The following is an 18,591-nucleotide window of genomic DNA, read 5'->3' on the forward strand; positions in this document are numbered from 1 at the left end:
GCAGCTCTGGGGTGCACACAGCCGGAGCCGCACTCCCCCTGTGATTGGGCACAGCTGGAGCCAATCAGCGGGTCCGTCGGCCCCTGGGACCCGCCAATCGTTCACTGGAAGAAGCAGAATGGCGATCTGCTTATATAAACAAGGCAGACCAATGTTCTGTCAGAGAGAAAAAATGTATATATATATATATATATATATATATATATATATATATATATATATATATATATATATATATATATATATATATATATATATATATATATATACATACTTCATACCCTGTCCATAGTAATATGACGTCCGCAGGAGGGATCTCCCATCCTGGGCGGGCATCATATGGCGTCCTGGGCTTTCCGATCGTCTAGGGGGCACGCGACCCGGTGCGGGCGTGCCCGCGGTGTCCCCCGGGTACCCGCGATTGCCGGTAACAGAGCCCGGGACATGGATCTGTGTGTGTCTGATGTGTCCACAGCAATGTCACAGTCACGATAGAAAAAAAAAAAACAAAAAAAAAAGCCGCCATTACTAGTAAAAAAAATTAAAATGACATAAATCTATACCCTATTTTGTAGACGCTATAACTTTTGCGCAAACCAACCAATATATGCTTATTGCGACTACAAAAATATGTAGAAGAAAATATAATCGGCCTAAACTGAGGAAAAAACTTTATTTTAAAAATTGGGATATTATAGCGAAAAGTAATAAATATTGTGTTTTTTTCAAACTTGTCAATCTTACTTTGTTTATAGCGCAAAAAATAAAAACCGCAGGAGGTGATCAAATACCACCACCTCAATTTGTGGGGGGGCGGGGAAATGATAAAATTTTAATTTGGGTCCAGTGTTGCATGACCGCGCAATTGTCATTCAAAATGTGACACCCTATATTGAAATGGTTAATATTCATTTTTTACCCACTGGTGCTGATATTAGGAAGAAAGAAGCCTTCTATCTCTTATCACACCAGCTTCTCTCCCAGATTCTCCACCTCTGAGCTGGTGAATCTGGAAGGGAGATATTTCAGATCTCACTTTTATAAACTGGCCTTTTGTGACAGAATGGTCATGTACTGTGATGAGAAGCAGGGAACATGTTCTCTGCTCCTTATCTCAGCTAAACCGGTACACCCCAGAAATCAGCTGTGATCCCGAGGATCACGCTGACCTCTGTTATATAAATGAACACCAAAGTGTTTGCCTGCATCAAGTAACATGGTACAAAAAGTACCATGCAATCCGGTTGCAGCATGTTTCCAAAAGTAGTGCATGCGCTACTTTGGTGCAATTGGAGCCCATTCAAAATATATGGACTCAAATCGCACTGCATCGCAGTGAATTGCACAGGAACCCGGTGAGATTCAGTGTGAACCTAGCCCAAGTTTAGTTCATTTGGACAAAGTTGATCCAAATGAACTCTTTACGAAGAGATGCAGTAGCTGTTTGTGCTGTATTAACTGGATATGGCCTCAGCTACATACAGTATACAGTGCAGTAGGGCCGAAACAACTAATTGACAACGAATCGAGTATGAAAATAGTTGTCAACTATTTTCATAATCGGCCTGCATACAGAATGCATTATTTGTTTACATATCAGGAAATACAGTGCAGCACGCATACAGCTCAGTACACCGTCCATACATGTCAGAAGACATAGTGCAGCACATCCATAAATGTCAGTAAGTGCTTGAGAACTTGTGAATGTCAAAGGACCAATGCCTCATGGGACATGTAGTCCTGAGCAGGAAGGGAGTGGCTCTAAAGGCAAAAGTTTTTTTTACCTTGCTATAGGGGGCACGCTATACTATACTTTGTAGCTTGCTATTGGGGCACTCTGAAGGCAGTAGGAGCCAGAAGCGTCAGTGGGGGGGACCCCAGAAGAGGAGAATCAGGGTTGCTCTGTGCAAAACCATCCTTTACACAGAGCAGGTAAATAACGTTTAAAAAAACGTTAATTTAACCAACAATCACTTTAACCACTTCAATACCAGACACTTTCGGCCCTTCCTGCCCAGGACAATTTTCAGTGCGGTCGCACTTTGAATAACAACTGCGCAGTCATGCAACACTGTACCCAAACTACATTTTTATCATTTTCTTACTCAAATATAGCTTTCTTTTGGTGGTATTCAATCACCACTAGGGTTTTTATTTTTTCCTAAACAAACTAAAAAAAGACCAAAATTTAAAAAGAAAAAAAATAAAGTTATAAAATGTTGTTGTTTTCTCCTTCACTGACAGGCACTGATGAGGAGGCACTGATATGTAGAACTGATGGCACTGATAAGGTGCCACTGATAAGTAGAAGTGATGAGGTACTGACAGGTGTTACTGTAGGGCACTGATTGGCAATCCTAAGGGGGCACTGACTGGCAGCTGATGGGCAACTTTTTGGCAGCTGTGGTGGCACATCTGATGGGGCTGTGCTGATAATCAATGCTGATCGGCTCTCCCTGTCAGCGCGAACCAAGGAATGGCGTTTACCAGCACTTCCTGGTTCATGCGATAATCAGCTGTGATTGGTCACAGTTGATCACGTGATAAGAAACCTCTGTCAGAGCCTTCTTACCACGATTGGAGATGCGGCGTGTCAGACGGACACACCGCGATCGCCACGCGTCCCCGCAACGGCATGTTATCCTACTGGACGCCATATGATGCCCAGTCAGGATAACAGAACCACCACCCAGCCATCAATCTGCTATAGGCCGGGCGGGAAGTGGTTAAAGACTGTGCAGGGAAGATCAGCATCTGAACCCAGAGAAGGTGGAGGCTGATAGACTGGAGGAAATATAAAGGCATTACAATTACATTTAAACTAAACTTTTACCAGTATTGTGCATTATATTTAAAATGATTATATCCATGGGGAAGAAAAAAAAAAAAAAACCCCTCAGCTTTTAGTACTACTTTAATATAAAAGATTTATATCCCCCTTCATCTCCAACCCATAGTTAAAATGCCCATATATCCTACTTCTGGGTGTGTGTATAAAATATATATAACTTTCACAGTATAAATTAACCCCTTATAGTAGTATCTGCTCTTTTTGTACTATAAAGGGCTTTTTTTTTTTTTTTTAACCCCATTATGACAGATATAAAAAAACTACTACTACTACTACTACTACGCCTGGTTCACACCTGTGCGTTTTTGCAGAAGCGAACTACTTCATTTAACATGGTTTCCTATAGGACACGTTCACATCTATTTTTTTTCAGCTGCTGTGTTTTTGGAAAGGGTCAAGGACTTGTTTCAACATAAAACTGCTTTTTTTTTTGGTTCAATAGACTTCAATGGAGAAGCTGCAGAAAATCATGTAATGCGTTTCTGCAGCAACTTGCGTTTTTTTAATCTGCCCAACAACAAAAAGAAAAAAAAAAAAAAGGCGCATAAAAAGTGCAAAACGTAAATCGCGGGAAAATCGCATGTGCAAAAATGCAAAAGGCACAGCAAAAAGCAATGCAGAAATGATCCAAAGCAAACTGTATGCAGTGAAACAAGCATTATGCTGGCCATACACATCGATTTTCAGACAAGAATATTCATACGAAAAATCTTTGTACATTAGCTGAATGAAAGAATGTCGTTTGGAAATTTCACTTGGTTTTAACATTCAGTTTTAAAAGTAATGTAATTTCTGATCGAATACCACATACACTGTCCAAAAATTCCTTTGACCCAAAAGTTTTCTATTCTGCTCATTTTAATTTTCCCATCACAGTGTTCAAACAGAATGTCAATTTGACCCCACTAGCGATTAGAAAATCAAACAAACGGTCTTAAAACAACGTTTTTTGAAGGAAGACATTGTTTTTGTATGGCCAGCATATAATATATTAGGCCACTTTCACACTGAGGCGCTTTACAGGCGTTTTAGTGCTAATAATAGCGCCTGCAAAGGGACTCTCCTGTCACTCCAGTGTGAAAGTCTGAGTGCTTTCACACTGGAGCAGTGCGCTTGCAGGAAGCTAGAAAAAGTCCTGCAAACAGCATCTTTTGGGGTGGTGGAGGAGCGGTGTATACACTTCTCCTCCACCACCCATTCCCATTGAAATGAATGTGCAGCGCTGCCAAATCGCCTGCAAAGCGTTTCGGCAGCGGCGCTACACGAGCAGTATTAGCCCTTTCTTCGGCCGCTAGCGGGTGTTAAAAGTGCCCTACTAGTGGACAAAAGGCGCCGCTAAAACGATGGCAAGGCTTTACCGCCGACTATTACCGCCCCAGCGTGAAAGTAGCCTAACTGTTCTGTCTGAAAAATCGGCAAAAACAGTCTAATTTTTTTTTTCTTTAAATAAAAAATTTGATCCAAGTCTGATGATCTTTACAAGATTCAACCTCTAATAGTATATACAGTATATCTCTTATGTCTTCTGACTGGATCAGCAATTTTGCTCTCTAACCAGACGGTTATTCATATTTACCACCGCATATAGATATTTAAGAATTGCCTTTTTTTAATACTTTTACATCACACTTTAAGGTTATCCAATTAATTGAAACAATAATCAGCCAACTAATCGATTATGAAAATAGTTGCAGCCCTACAGTGCAGTGTTCCAGCTGTGGGATGGAAAGTTCCTGTTCAACTCCTGGAACATAAGCCAGGCTGAGCGGCACTCAGCATTTCAAAAGGGATCCGATGAAGCTTTGTAATCAATCATGTAATCATTCATAGAACACAGTTTCTGGTGAAAGGCTGAGTGCTGCTCCAGAAGTGGAATGGAAGTTCTGGTCCCACTGCCAGAATACAGCACTGCATACTGTTATGTATGTAGCTGAGGCTAAATACAGTTTATACAGCACACACAGTCACTGCATCCCTTAGTGAAATAGTCAATTTGGATCAGCTTGGTCCAAATGAACTATTTAAACTTCAATATAAACTGGAGATCAGCTTTAATCCACAGGAGTTTGGTTATCTTCCACTCAACTGCTAACATAACAAACAGCTCCCAAATGCATTGTCTACATCTTTATACATGACCATGGGGTTTAGGAAATTATTGAACAGATTTTCCATAGTAACTGGTTTTCTGCTGAACAACAGGCACAAGCTTCTTATATATTAATATCTTCCAGTGGGCAGCAAGGGCAGTAAGGAGCTACATCTGCACAGAATTATGACGACATTTGTGCACAGGGAATCCAAGAGCATCCTCCAAAAATCTGTAGCGTGTGTCCAGTGGTGCCCCAGCTAAAGACTGAAGTGTGAAGAAAGTCCAGTACTCCATGTCAGATCGAGTTTTCACTGCAAACAGCTGTATAACTGTAGCTTACATAGTCTGGGCCTTCAACATGATGTGCTGATATTTTGCAACAAGCCCTACAGCTGATGAATAAAAATTAGATATAAATGAATCTGACACTGGTCAAAGTTTTCAGTCTACTATGACAGTAAGACGCAGTTGGAATCTCAACCAGTTCAGCAAAAACCGGCCGAGATTCGTACCATGTATGGGGCAGGCTGAATGTACCAAGTTGATCAATCAACTTAGATAAAACCAGCATGTTGGGTTTTGCCTGCGATTATCGCTAGAGGCTGCTAGCAATAATCACTGGCTTCCCCCGCCCGGAGAGGGCAATGGCCCGACAGGAGGGATTCCCGCATCAACACTGTGTTGATGGGGGAATCGTGCAAATTTCATTCAATGGCTAGCCTAAGAAGACCTTTCTTTAAAAAAAACAAAAAAAAAAACCCATCACATCAGCATGCAGCTCTGCACGCTGCTATGAAATCATCTTACATTCATATGTTAGCACCTACCCACCCCTTTGTCAGCAGCCCTTCAAGACCCCTTTCACACTAACGGTTTGCAGGCACTATTGTGCTAAAAATAGCTTTCACACTGGAGCGGTGCACTAGCAGGACGGGAAAAAAAGCCCTGCTAGCAGCATCTTCAGAGCGGTGAAGGAGGTGTATACACCGCTCCTTCATTGCTCTTGCCCATTGAAATCAATGGGGCAGCACGGCTATACCGCTGGCAAAGCACCTCTGCAGAGCCCCTTTGCGGTGGTTTTTAACCCTTTCTCGGCCGCTAGTGGTGGGTAAAACCGCCCCGCTAGTGGCAGAATACCGCTAAAGCGACGGTAATAATGGCAGCGCTTTACCGCCGACGCACCTCCCGCCCCAGTGTGAAAGGGGCCTAAGAAGGAATTAAACCGAAAGAAAAGATTTTTTTAAACAGAAAAAAAATCCATTGATCTCTTCTGTCATAAAACTTTCTCCCTGCTTATCAGCATTTATGTACACTGACCAGGAATAGCTCAGTATACAGTCATAGAACAGGACTCCTGTGCACGCAAGTGAAGTCACCAAGACCCAATCAAAACAGCTGAAGACTCCAAACCAAAACTGTCAAGTAATGCTGGCCATACACTATACGAAAAATCGGCCGAAAAATCGTTCGTATAGACACTTCGTTCGTTTTTCAGCAAGTTAATGGGCACAAATCGATAATTGTTTGTGACGTTTTTGTGGGAAAAAAAACGAACGGGAAGTTTGGAAAATTTCTGCCGAACGTACGATAAATTGCAAGGTTAATGTGTTTCCCGTCCGAACTGTCTGCACTAAGTATATGTAAAAAACGAACAAAAAATGATTTATTCATGTCCACTGAACAATTTATCGGTCATTACATGATGGCAAGATCGTTTGCGGTCACGGTCGTTTTTCGAAAATGTGTTCGGCCGATTTTCTGTATAGTGTATGGCCAGCATAAGTCTGCTATGCATATTAGTACGTTATGACAAAGCTCCTTGAGCCTATTTATTTATGTTTTTGCGGAGGGGTCTTAAACCAGAACTAAACCCTCCTATCCTTTAGGGCTAAGGAAGCTGCCATTTTGATCTCTGTGACAAATGTCATTCATTGCATTATTATACAGGATTTATATAGCACCAACAATTTGTGCAATGTTTTAGGGCTGCAACTAACGATTATTTTCATAATCGATTAGTTGGCCGATTTATTGTTTCGATTAATCGATTATTCGGTTAATAACCTTAAAAAAAAGTGTGGTGTATAATTTAGTTAATGTGTACAGTTTTAAAAAAAAGGTAATTTATTCTTAAATATCTCTATGCAGTGGTAAATATAAATAACCAACTATATGGTTAGGTAGCAAAATATCAAATCCACTCTGAGCATAACAGACAGAAGAGATATACTGTATATACCAGGGATATGCAATTAGTGGACCTCCAGCTGATGCAAAACTACAAGTCCCATCATGCCTCTGCCTCTGGGTGTCATGCTTGTGGCTGTCAGAATCTTGCTATGCTTGATGGGACTTGTAGTTCTGCAACAGCTGGAGGTCCGCTAATTGCATATCCCTGGTATATACTATTAGAGGAGATATACTGTATATACCATTAAAGGGTGAATCTGGTAAATATCATCAGACTCGGTGATCACATTTTTTTATTAAAAACAAAAACAACGTCTTCCTTCAAAAAAAATGTAATTTTAAGAACGTTCGTTCTTTCATTCAGTGAATGTATAAAGATTTTTCGTCTGAATATTCTAGTCTGAAAATTGATCCGTGTGGCCAGCATAAGGCTCAGTACACACCTATGCAGTTTGCTTTTCATCTGTTTCTGCAGTGCTTTTTGCTGTGCGTTTGATTTTTGTGCACGTGATTTTGCTGCGATTTGCGTTTTTGCATTTTTTTTGGCCAATTTGTTGTTGGGCAGATTAAAAAACACATATTGCTGCAAAAAAGCATTACATGCTTTTCTGCAGCTTCTCTATTGAAGTATATTGAACCAAAAAAGCACCGTTTTGCGTGAACGTGTCCCATAGGAAGCCATGTGCATGAACTGTAGTGCGTTTCTGCAAAAAGCACCAAAAAACACATAGATGTGAACCAGGCCTAAGACGTTTAGTAACATAATGGGGTGAAAAAAAACTAAAATTAGCCCTTTATAGTACAAAAAAAGCAGATAATCACTACTGTAAGGGGTTATTTTTTTTTAGTGTAGAACTGTGAAAGTAATATTTGCAGTAGCGATTATTTGCTCTTTTTGTACTATAAAGGGCTCATTTTAGTTTTTTTTTAACCCCATTATGTTACTGGCCGATTAATCGATTATGAAAATAGTAATCGATTAATTTCATAATCGATTAGTTGTCGATTAATCGATTAGTTGTTTCAGCCCTACAATGTTTTACAACATGAGGGCAGACAGTACAGTTACAATTCCATACAGGAGGAATCATAAGGGCCTTGCTCATTAGCATTTACAAGCTAAGATGCCTTGAATATAAAAATTGTACCACAGCTAATTTGATGAGTTAGGGCTCTTTCACACGGACGATCCGTATGTCAGTTTTTCATCCTTCCATTTTCGGATGAAAAACGGACATACATTCATCCCTATGGAATAGCGGATGTCAGAGGATGAATGTCCGCCGACATCCGACCCGCTCCGATACGAAAAAGTGTAACGGAGGAATACCCTACTTTTCCATCCGTTTTCGGATCGGATGACGACGGACTCTACGGTGCAGCGACGGACCTGTCATCTTCCTGCTCAGCAGGGATCGGCGGAGCGATCCCCGCTGAGCAAGCGGGTGTTCACGGGGCGGATCATCACTGATCCGCCCCCTGTGAAAGAGCCCTAAAGTTCCACTTCAATGCTGGGAGGTGGGATGGACTTCCCAATCATGGGAACACTTTGATTGTCTGTCAAGTGTAGTCATATGCTTGGGAAAACCAAACAAAAAACAATATCCATACACTCTAATCCACCTCTTCACATGGGGAGATTATAATGATGCACAAATAGTGTGAAAGACAAATTGCAACCCATGTCAAGCAATAGAGCAATTGTAGTCTCTACCAAATATATTACTATACCATGAACGTAGGAAAACGGACAATAAATGATTAGGCAGAGCATAAGTAACCCCAGGCACTAGACACACAGCTAGGAGGCAAACCAATGCAGCAAAGATACGCAAATCAGGGATTTCTGAATACAAAAAAAAACACCACAAAAAGAAGCCCAAGTGTAGTGATTATTAAAACAATGAAATGTTATTATAAACATTCTGTATATTAATGCACTCACAAACGAGAGCTTGACAGAGCCTGCAGCAGCACCTGGGGGTTGATTTACTAAAATTGAAGTGCGCAAACTCTGGTGCAGCTGTGCATGGAAGCCAATCAACTTTAGATTAAAACCACTTACCATGCTGAGGATGCTCTCCCAGCATGGTAGCCGGCAGTTTCAGAACTCTTAGGCTGGGTTTACATATGTGTGAAATGGATGCAGTTTTCACCGCATCCAATTCGCATGACATGCAAGTGTGACCAGCTCTCTAATTCCAAAAGGGTCCTGTGCATTTTTGGGTCCGGTTCAAGTGCAATTTCAGGCAAAAATTCGGGCCTGAATCGCACCTGAACCAGTGAACAGGAACGCACTGGACCCCAGGCTGGCTGAAGCGGTTAAAGCGAAGCTTCACCCAAAAGGGGAAGTTCCGCTTTAAACATTCCTCCGCCCCCTTCCCTGCCACAATTGGTATTATTTTTTGGGGGGGAGGCGCGTGCGCGCGGGTACCTGATTTTGACAGATACACGCTCCTCCTCTTCCCCTCCCTCCCTGCAGTCTTCTAGATTGCTGGACCATTCAGCAGCCTCAGCTTGACTCAAAGCCACAATCTGTCACAGCCGGGAGCCCACAGTTGAGATGCAGGCTCAGGAGAGAGGCGACGGTTCGGGTGACCACATTGCTGGATCCTAGGACAGGCAAGTGTGTGTTTATTAAGGGCTCTTTCACATGGGGCAGATCAGTGATGATCCGCCCCGTGAACATCCGCTTGCTCAGCGGGCATCGCTCCGCCGATCCCCGCTGAGCAGGAAAATGACAGGTCCATCGCTGCACACTGTGCAGTGGCAGACCTGTCAGAGCGCTGCTCTCCCCTATGGGAGATCGGATGATGATGGACCGTAGAGTCCGTCGTCACCCGATCCGATAACGGATGGAAAAGTAGGTTTTTCCTCTGTTACACTTTTTCGGATCGGAGCGGGTCGGATGTCAGCGGACATGTCACCGCTGACATGCGACGCTCCATAGATGTCTATGGAGGGTCTGTTCAGGTCCGCCTAAAAAAACTGACAGGCGGACCTGAACGGACAGTCCGTGTGAAAGAGGCCTAAAAGTCAGCAGCTACACTTTTTGTAGCTGCTGACTTTTAACAATCACAAAAACAACTGGAGCTCTGCTTTAAGCCTTGACAAAAAAAAAAAATGGAAGCTGATTGGTTTCTTACCAGAGCTGCACCAGATTTCGCACTCTCCAGTTTTAGTAAATCAACCCCAATAGGTCTGTGTAAGTCGTCTTAGTCACTATCAGTCTGGCCAGAGAGAGCTGTGAGATCCTCAGGTCCAAAGAGAGAGTCAGACACCTCAAAGAAAGCCACGCTGCTGTCAGACAAGGTCTCGCCCTACAAAATGATGTCACACCAGTCTAGTACTATGTAGGGATGCATTTCTGGGAAATACAGAGCTGTGTCCAGGAAGTGAGATGGAAACTTCTCATCTCCCTCCTGCAACAAAACTGAGCTGGGCTGAGGAGTGTTCAGCCTTTTATAGAGAGTTTTGTACTCTATGAAAGAATACATAGCTTTCTCTGATTGGCTGGGGAGAGACGTGAGCAGATGTCACAATCTCCAACTCCGAGGAAGTTTTGTACTCATTCATAGAGTATAAAGCCCCCTGTAAAAGGTTGAGCGCTGCTCAGCCTGACTCGAATTTGTTTCAGGAATGGGACAAGAATTTCCCATCTCAGGCTTGGTTCACAATGATGCGGTGTGGGAAATGCAGCGATTTCTGTGCGTTTCAAACACCGTATAGCAATTGCACCGAGTTCATGCGATCTGCTGTGGGTGTCAAAAGTTAAAATCCCAAAAGCAGGTCGCAAAACACAGTGGGTTTGCCTGAACTGAATTGAATAGGTGTAAATACCCATATGATCCGATTCCAGTGCGAACAAAAAAAAACATGTCTCCATCTTTCTCATGTGGATGCAGTGCGAGCCATTTAAAATTAATGGGCTCAAATTGTAACGCACAAATTTGCATGCAATTCCTGTGCGAATCACATTTGGTTCTGCAGTGTGAACCTAGGCTGGAACACAGCATTGTATGCTGTATGTAGGCGAGGCTACATACTGCTTATACGGTGCACACATTAGTGAAGGTAATAGTCAGTTTGGCCCAAACTATTTGACCTTCACTAAAACATGGAAGAGATCAGCCCTGATGACATAACCATTACTTGGCCGGCAACAGGTTAAAGCGTTTCTTTAATTTTTTGGGGGGGTTAACAAACAGATCCTGTTCCCTTAAACTTAAAGCATGTTATACAGCACAGTGCTTGTGCTGTGTAATTTGGCCCCCTGTATACCCTAAAAAAAAAAAAAAAAAAAAACCTGGCTGATACTGCCTGGCTATTCTTTCCCCTCTGCAAACTGACCACGATGATCATGGCTGCTGAGCCCTGACACCGTGGTCAGTTTGCGTGATTCCGTCATTCGCTGCCTGCTCTCTGCAGCTCTCCTGTGTCCGTGTCTCCCCCCCCCCCTCCTGCTCTCGTATCTGCTATTAAATTGTCTTATCCCCTCTGTATGATAACGTGTCCCTGTGTAATGTAAAAAAATCCACCGATCTGTACCTGTATAAAGCTCTGCTCCAGGCGCTCAGTTGATTGTTGGCATGCTCTCTCCCTCCCCCTGCTGCCCAGCTGACATCAGTGGGAGGGCTTGGCCCCACCCACTGCAGCTGTGAGCCGGAGAGAGGAATTAGCTGAGTGCCCGAAGCAGAGTTTATATCGGTACAGATCGGCAGTTTTTACATTACGCAAGAACACATGTTATTATGGTACAGTGGTTAACAACCACTTTAAATATACATTCCTTCACTTACAATTACTATTTTTCCCCACTTCCTGACTGGGTGAGGCACTGGCTTCACAGATGCATCTTGGGAAGTTCCTGTCACATGTTCCAGAAAGCAGAACTGGCTTTCTAGGCATAGTTCAAGGAAGTAATGGGAGATGGAGTCATCTGCCCTTAGTGACAATGGCCACCATGAGAAGAATAGGGAGGAACGCGAGGGTCATACTTGTGGGGGGCGGGGTTGTTACGTTTGTGCGGGCACAACAGCTCGTTCATTTGAACCTACAGGAAGGGTCCAAGACACTTTTTTTTAATACGTGGCCACACGTAACAAGGTGCCGCAGCACCATGCAGTTTTGCGCACACAATATCACATTTTCCTATTTGCGATTTCAGTGTCAACTGGAATTCCCGTGCATCCGTTATAAAGCAGTGCGTTTTGGTCAGAAAAGTGTGATGACACATGGGGTCCTGACCCACACGTGTGAACCTTGTGGAAAAGAAAAATACAGTATGCAGAGAATGAAGTCTGCCATTATCTAGAAGCATCTGTTTGTAGATTTCATTAGCAAATATTTCTAGCAATGGAAAAATGGAGAACAATCTACATGGTACTGCTGTGGTCACAAGATACACTTCTCACAAGTCTCAGTGACAACCCCTGGCAGGCTACCTACCTGAGCTCTGCCCCCCCCATATACAACCTCAATTCACAGTCTAAGAACACCTAATATCACCAACCTCACCCCCTTCTCCTTACAGCCGGTCAGGAGTCATTCCTACCACCTCCACATACATTTCTATGCGAGCATCGCCTGCGGGCTCTGCAGAGCAATATGCAGGCCCCCCCATTTCTTGTCAGCTATGGTTTATCCTGAACAGCAGGTATGCTTGTTCGGGTACACCGCACAAACTGGCCCGTACCAAAGAAGACACATATGGGGGGGGGGGGTCAGGATATTGCATTCCCCTCTCTTGGTGCTCTGGGCACAGTGATGGGTTGTGGGGTGAGCCGGCATAGCTCTCACCTGCCAGACACAGGGCCGGCCCCACATCTCAGGCCCACACTCACCGGTATCCCTACCCCGCTACCCGTCCATGCTGCAGGAACGAGGTGTACATGAGTAGGCGCAATACGGCTATCTACCTTGGTGTCAGCCATCGGGCGGAGGATGGAAGTAGATTACGCGGTAATACTCCGCATTTTCGCCTGCAAATCTCGGTGGTCCGCTGTTTTTACTCCCTCCCACTTGCCGCAAACGCCGTACGTACTATACCCGGAGAAACGTCACGCCGCCAGACCCTACCAACATGGCTCCCGTAGGCTTCATCGGTGCCGCAGGATAACGCCGCCTGTGGCCGCTTTGGTTACTGCACGTCACGTGGGTTCCCCATCTCTCTTCCATGTGCTGGATATCGGTGACAGCTTCCGCCCCGGGTTTGTGAGACGCTACTATTATTGTCTTGTCATTTATATGGCTGCTCGCACTTCAAAAGCGGCCCAGTTCTGACTTTTCTTATGGTCATGCAAAAATCTGCTTTTTTTTTAGCTTGAAAATTATTTATAACGCTAACAATGTATATTTCTGAAAGTAAGCGACTTGAAATAGTGGCAGTTTAAATTTTCTGTCACAAAATTTGGACAGTGATTTATCAAACAGATTTTACAGGAAAAAATACACACAAACACATTATTAAAAAAATACACACAAACACATTTGATAATATATAAAAGATCTTAACGGTTCAATCTATTTTTAGATCCTGGACTCAACTGTTCAATCTGTTTTTAGATCCTGGGCTCAACTGTTCAATATATTTTTAGATTGTGGTCTCAACTGTTCAATCTATTTTTAGATCCCAGATCTATTTTTAGATCCTGGGCTCAACTGTTCAATCCATTTTTAGATCCCAGATCTATTTTTAGATCCTGAGCTCAACTGTTCAATCTATTTTTAGATCCCAGATCTATTTTTAGATCCTGGGCTCAACTGTTCAATCTATTTTTAGATCCCAGATCTATTTTTAGATTGTGGTCTCAACTGTTCAATCTATTTTTAGATCCTGATCTTAACTGTTCCATCTATTTTTAGATCCTGTTCTCAACTGCTCGATCCATTTTTTTAGATCCTGGGTTCAACTGCTCAATCTATTTTTAGATCTTGGATCTATTTTTAGATCCTGGTCTTAACTGTGCAATCTATTTTTGGATTCTGGATCTATTTATAAATCCTGATCTCAACTGTTCAATCTACTTTTAGATCCTGTTCTCAACTGCTCGACTACATTTTTTAGATCCTGGGCTCAACTGTTCAATCTATTTTTAGATCATGGGTTCAACTGTTCGACCTAATTTTAGATCCTGGTCTCAACTGTTATATCTATTATTAGATCCTGGACCCATTGTTAGATCATGGTCTCAACTGGTCTCAACTGTTCAATCTATTTTTAGATCCTAGATCTGTTTTTAGATCCTGGTCTCAACTGTTCGATCTATTTTTAGTGTGGTTGGCTCCCTTCAGGCATACCTGCCCTTAATCTATCTATTATTATATACAGTATGTGCTCCGACTCAGAATTATAGAGTTAGGATTGCAGTACACTGGGGTGCTGTGATGTGGCCTCTGCAGCTTATGCATATAATTGCAAATGTGTGCCAACTAAACCCCTTGTTTTTAAAGTGGTTGTAAACCCTTACAACACACTTTTTGCTACAGGTAAGCCTATAATAAGGCTTACCTGTAGCTACCCCAGGTATCTCCTAAACCTGAACGGTTTTGGAGGTATCCCTTGTATTTGCATGTGCCAACGTCATCAGCACATGCGCACTGAAGTATGTGCCGTTGCTTCAGTGAGTGTGCCATTACCGGCGGTTCCCACAGCCCCGGAGCCCGCTATACCTGGAAGTAAATCCGGGAGCGATGACGGCCGCCGGAGCCGTGTATGAGGACGGCTGCAGGGGCTTCGATCTCAGGTAAGTAATTGATAATGAGCAAGTATGCTATGCATACTAGCTCATTATGCCTTTGTCTTGCAGGTTTTATTTTGTCCTAGGGTTTACAACCACTTTAACTTGAACTGTTAGACAGGGTCAATTCGGTTTGTTGCGGGCTGGTTGGTAAGTGAGCTGGGAATTTTAATTTGTTGTTTTTTGACATGCGTCACCCTTCCCTATGCTCCTTGCTGCAAAGGCCAGTTATAGGTTGGGGTGGTTGCCATTTGTTTGTATTGTTGTGTTGGTGAGAGAATGCAGTGGATACCTTTGCTGACATTGTGCTATTGCTGGATGTCCAGTGTCATTTTACCTTTAAGGAGGGGTGGGCTCCCTCCAGGCATACCTGCCCTTAATCCATACACTGTTTTATATGTGCTTCAACTCAGGAAACGTTTTATTGGGGTGGTTGCCATTTGTTTGTCATTCTAATTTTAGATCCTGCTCTGAACAATCTTTGTCATATCCCTGGCAGCCCATCCTCCCTACAGTTAGAACACACCCAGGGAAAACAGTTAACCCCTTCCCTGCCAGTGTCATTTATACATTGATCGGTGCATTTTTATAGCACTGATCAATGTAATAATGTCACTGGTCCCCAAAAAGTGTAATTTGGAGTCAGATTTGTCCGCCGCAATGTCGCAGTCCTGCTAAAAATCGTAGATAGCTGCCATTACCAGTAAAAAATAAATACCGCAGAGGTGATCAAATACCACCAAAAGAAAGCTCTATTTGTGGGGAAAAAAATGACATAAATTTTGTTTGGGTAAAACGTCGCCAAAAATGGCCTAGTTATTAAGAGGGCAAATCCTTCCGGGGCTGAAGTGGTTAAATTTAAAGTAAAATTTTACCAGTATTATGCATTATATTTAAAAATGCTACTGCTTTATAAAAAATCTCTACATCTATAGATTTATTTTATCTATAAAAAGATTTATATTCTCCGCCCCTCCACCCTCTTATGTAGCTTCATGTCTAACTCCCAGTCAAAATATCCTACTTCTGGGTATAGTTAAAAAAAAAAAAAAAACCATATATACACACACACACTATATTACCAAAAGTGTTGGGACGCCTGCCTTTACACGCACATAAACTTTAATGGCATCCCAGTCTTAGTCCGTAGGGTTCAATATTGAGTTGGCCCACCCTTTGCAGCTATAACAGCTTTAACTCTTCTGGGAAGACTGTCCACAAGGTTTAGGAGTGTGTCTATGGGAATGTCTTCCTTAAGCGCATTTGTGAGGTCAGGCACTGATGTTGCCTGGCTCACAGTCTCTGCTGTAATTCATCCTAAAGGTGTTCTATCGGGTTAAGGCCAGGACTCTGTGCAGGCCAGTCAAGTTCCTCCACCCCAAACTCGCTCATCCATGTCTTTATGGACCATGCTTTGTGCACTGGTCCAAATCATTTAGTGAAAGTGGGATTATGGTGCAGGGTTGTTTTTCAAGGGTTGTGCTTGACCCCTTAGTTCCAGTGAAGGGAACTCCTAAGGTGTCAGCATACCATGGACAATTTCATGCTCCCAACCTTCTGGGAACAGTTTGGGGATGGCCATTTCCTATTCAAACATGACTGCACACCAGTGCACAAAGCAAGGTCCATAAAGACCTGGATGAGCGAGTTTGGGGTAGAGGAACCCAACTGCCCTGCACAGAGTCTTGACTTCAACCCCATAGAACACCTTTGAGATGAATAATGCCGCGTACACACGGTCGGACTTTTCGTCTACAAAAGTCCGACAGCCTGTCCGACAGACTTCCGGCGGACTTTCGGCGGACTTGCAGCAGACTTTCTAACGAACGGACTTGCCTACACACGACCACACAAAAGTCCGACAGATTCGTACGTGATGACGTACACCGGACTAAAATAAGGAAGTTCATAGCCAGTAGCCAATAGCTGCCCTAGCATGGGTTTTTGTCCGTCGGACTAGCACACAGACGAGCGGATTTCGGGGTCCGTCGTAGTTACGACGTAAAGATTTGAAGCATGTTTCAAATCTAAAGTCCGTCGGATTTGAGGCTGAAAAAGTCTGCTGAAAGTCCGGAGAAGCCCACACACGATCGGATTACCAGCCAGCTTTAGTCCGTCGGCGTCCGTTGGACTTTTGTAGACGAAAAGTCCGACCGTGTGTACGCGGCATTAGAGCAGAGAATGCGAGCCAGGCCTTCTCGTTCACATTAGTGCCTTACCTCACAAATGCGCTTCTGGAAGAATGGCCAAACACTCCCATAGACATAGTCCTAAACCTTGTGGACAGCCCTGCCCAGAAGAGTTGAAGCTGTTATAGCTGCAAAGGGTGGGCCAACTCATTATTGAACCCTACGGACTAAGACTGGGATGCCATTAAAGTTCACGTGTGTTTAAAAGCAGGTGTCCCAATACCTTTGGTAATATAGTTTGTGTGTGTGTATGTGTGTATATATATATATATATATATATATATATATATATATATATATATATATATATATATATATATATATATACACATACACACACACAGTATCTTACAAAAGTGAGTACACCCCATCACATTTTTGTAAATATTTTATTATATCTTTTCATGTGACAACAAAGAAGAAATAACACTTTGGTACAATGTAAAGTAGTGAGTGGACAGCTTGTATAACAGTGTAAATTTGCTGTTCCCTCAAAATAACTCAACACACAGCCATTTATTGTCTAAACCGCTGGCAGCAAAAGTGAGTACACCCCTAAGTGAAAATGTCCAAGTTGGGCCCAAAGTGTGAATACTTTGTGTGGCCATTATTTTCCAGAACTGCCCTAACCCTCTTGGGCATGGAGTTCACCAGAGCTTCACAGGTTGCCACTGGAGTCCTCTTCCACTCCTCCATGATGACATCACAGAGCTGGTGGATGTTAGAGACCTTTGTCTCCTCCACCTTCCATTTGAGGATGCCCCACAGATACTCAATAGGGTTTAGGTCTGGAGACATGCATGGCCAGTCCATCGCCTTTACCCTCAGCTTCTTTAGCAAGGCAGTGATCGTCTTGGAGTTGTGTTTGGGGTCATTATCATGTTGGAATACTGCCCTGCGACGCAGTCTCCAAAAGAAGGGGGATCATGCTCTGCTTCAGTATGTCACAGTACATGTTGGTATTCATGGTTCCCTCAATGAACTGTAGTTCCTCAGTGTTGGTAGCACTCATGCAACCCCAGACCATGACACTCCCGCCACCATACTTGACTGTAGGTAAGACACACTTATCCTTGTTCTCCTCCTCACCTGGTTGCCACCACACATGCTTGACACCATCTGAACCAAATAAGTTTATCTTGGTCTCATCAGACAACAGGACATGGTTCCACTAATCCATGTCCTTGGTCTGCTTGTCTTCAGCAAACTGTTTGCGAGCTTTCTTGTGCATCATCTTTAGAAGAGGCTTTCTTCTGGGACGACAGCCATGCAGACCAATTTGATGCAGTGTGCGGTGTATGGTCTGAGCACTGACAGGCTGACCCCCCCCACCCCTTCAACCTCTGCAGCAATGCTGGCATCACTCATACGTCTATTTCCCAAAGACAACCTCTGGATATGACACTAAGCTCGTGCACTCAACTTCTTTGATCAACCATAGCGAGGCCTGTTCTGAGTGGAACCTGTCCTGTGAAACCACTGTATGGTCTTGGCCACCGTGCTGCAGCTCAGTTTCAGGGTCTTGGCAAT

General features: G+C 43.3%; 1 protein-coding gene across 1 annotated transcript in view; it reads right to left on the reverse strand.

Annotated features, from left to right (window-relative positions):
* The window catches only part of DGCR8 (DGCR8 microprocessor complex subunit), a 96,086-nt gene extending 82,884 nt beyond the window's left edge, over window positions 1–13,202 (reverse strand). Inside the window, exon 1 of the mRNA XM_073628692.1 lies at window positions 13,052–13,202. The gene's annotated coding sequence lies outside the window, so the exon portion shown is untranslated. The remainder of the gene's footprint in view (window positions 1–13,051) is intronic.
* Between the last annotated feature and the right edge of the window lie 5,389 nt (window positions 13,203–18,591).

Source organism: Aquarana catesbeiana, linkage group LG01 (genome assembly GCF_042186555.1).
Source record: "Aquarana catesbeiana isolate 2022-GZ linkage group LG01, ASM4218655v1, whole genome shotgun sequence".
Lineage (NCBI taxonomy): Eukaryota > Metazoa > Chordata > Amphibia > Anura > Ranidae > Aquarana > Aquarana catesbeiana.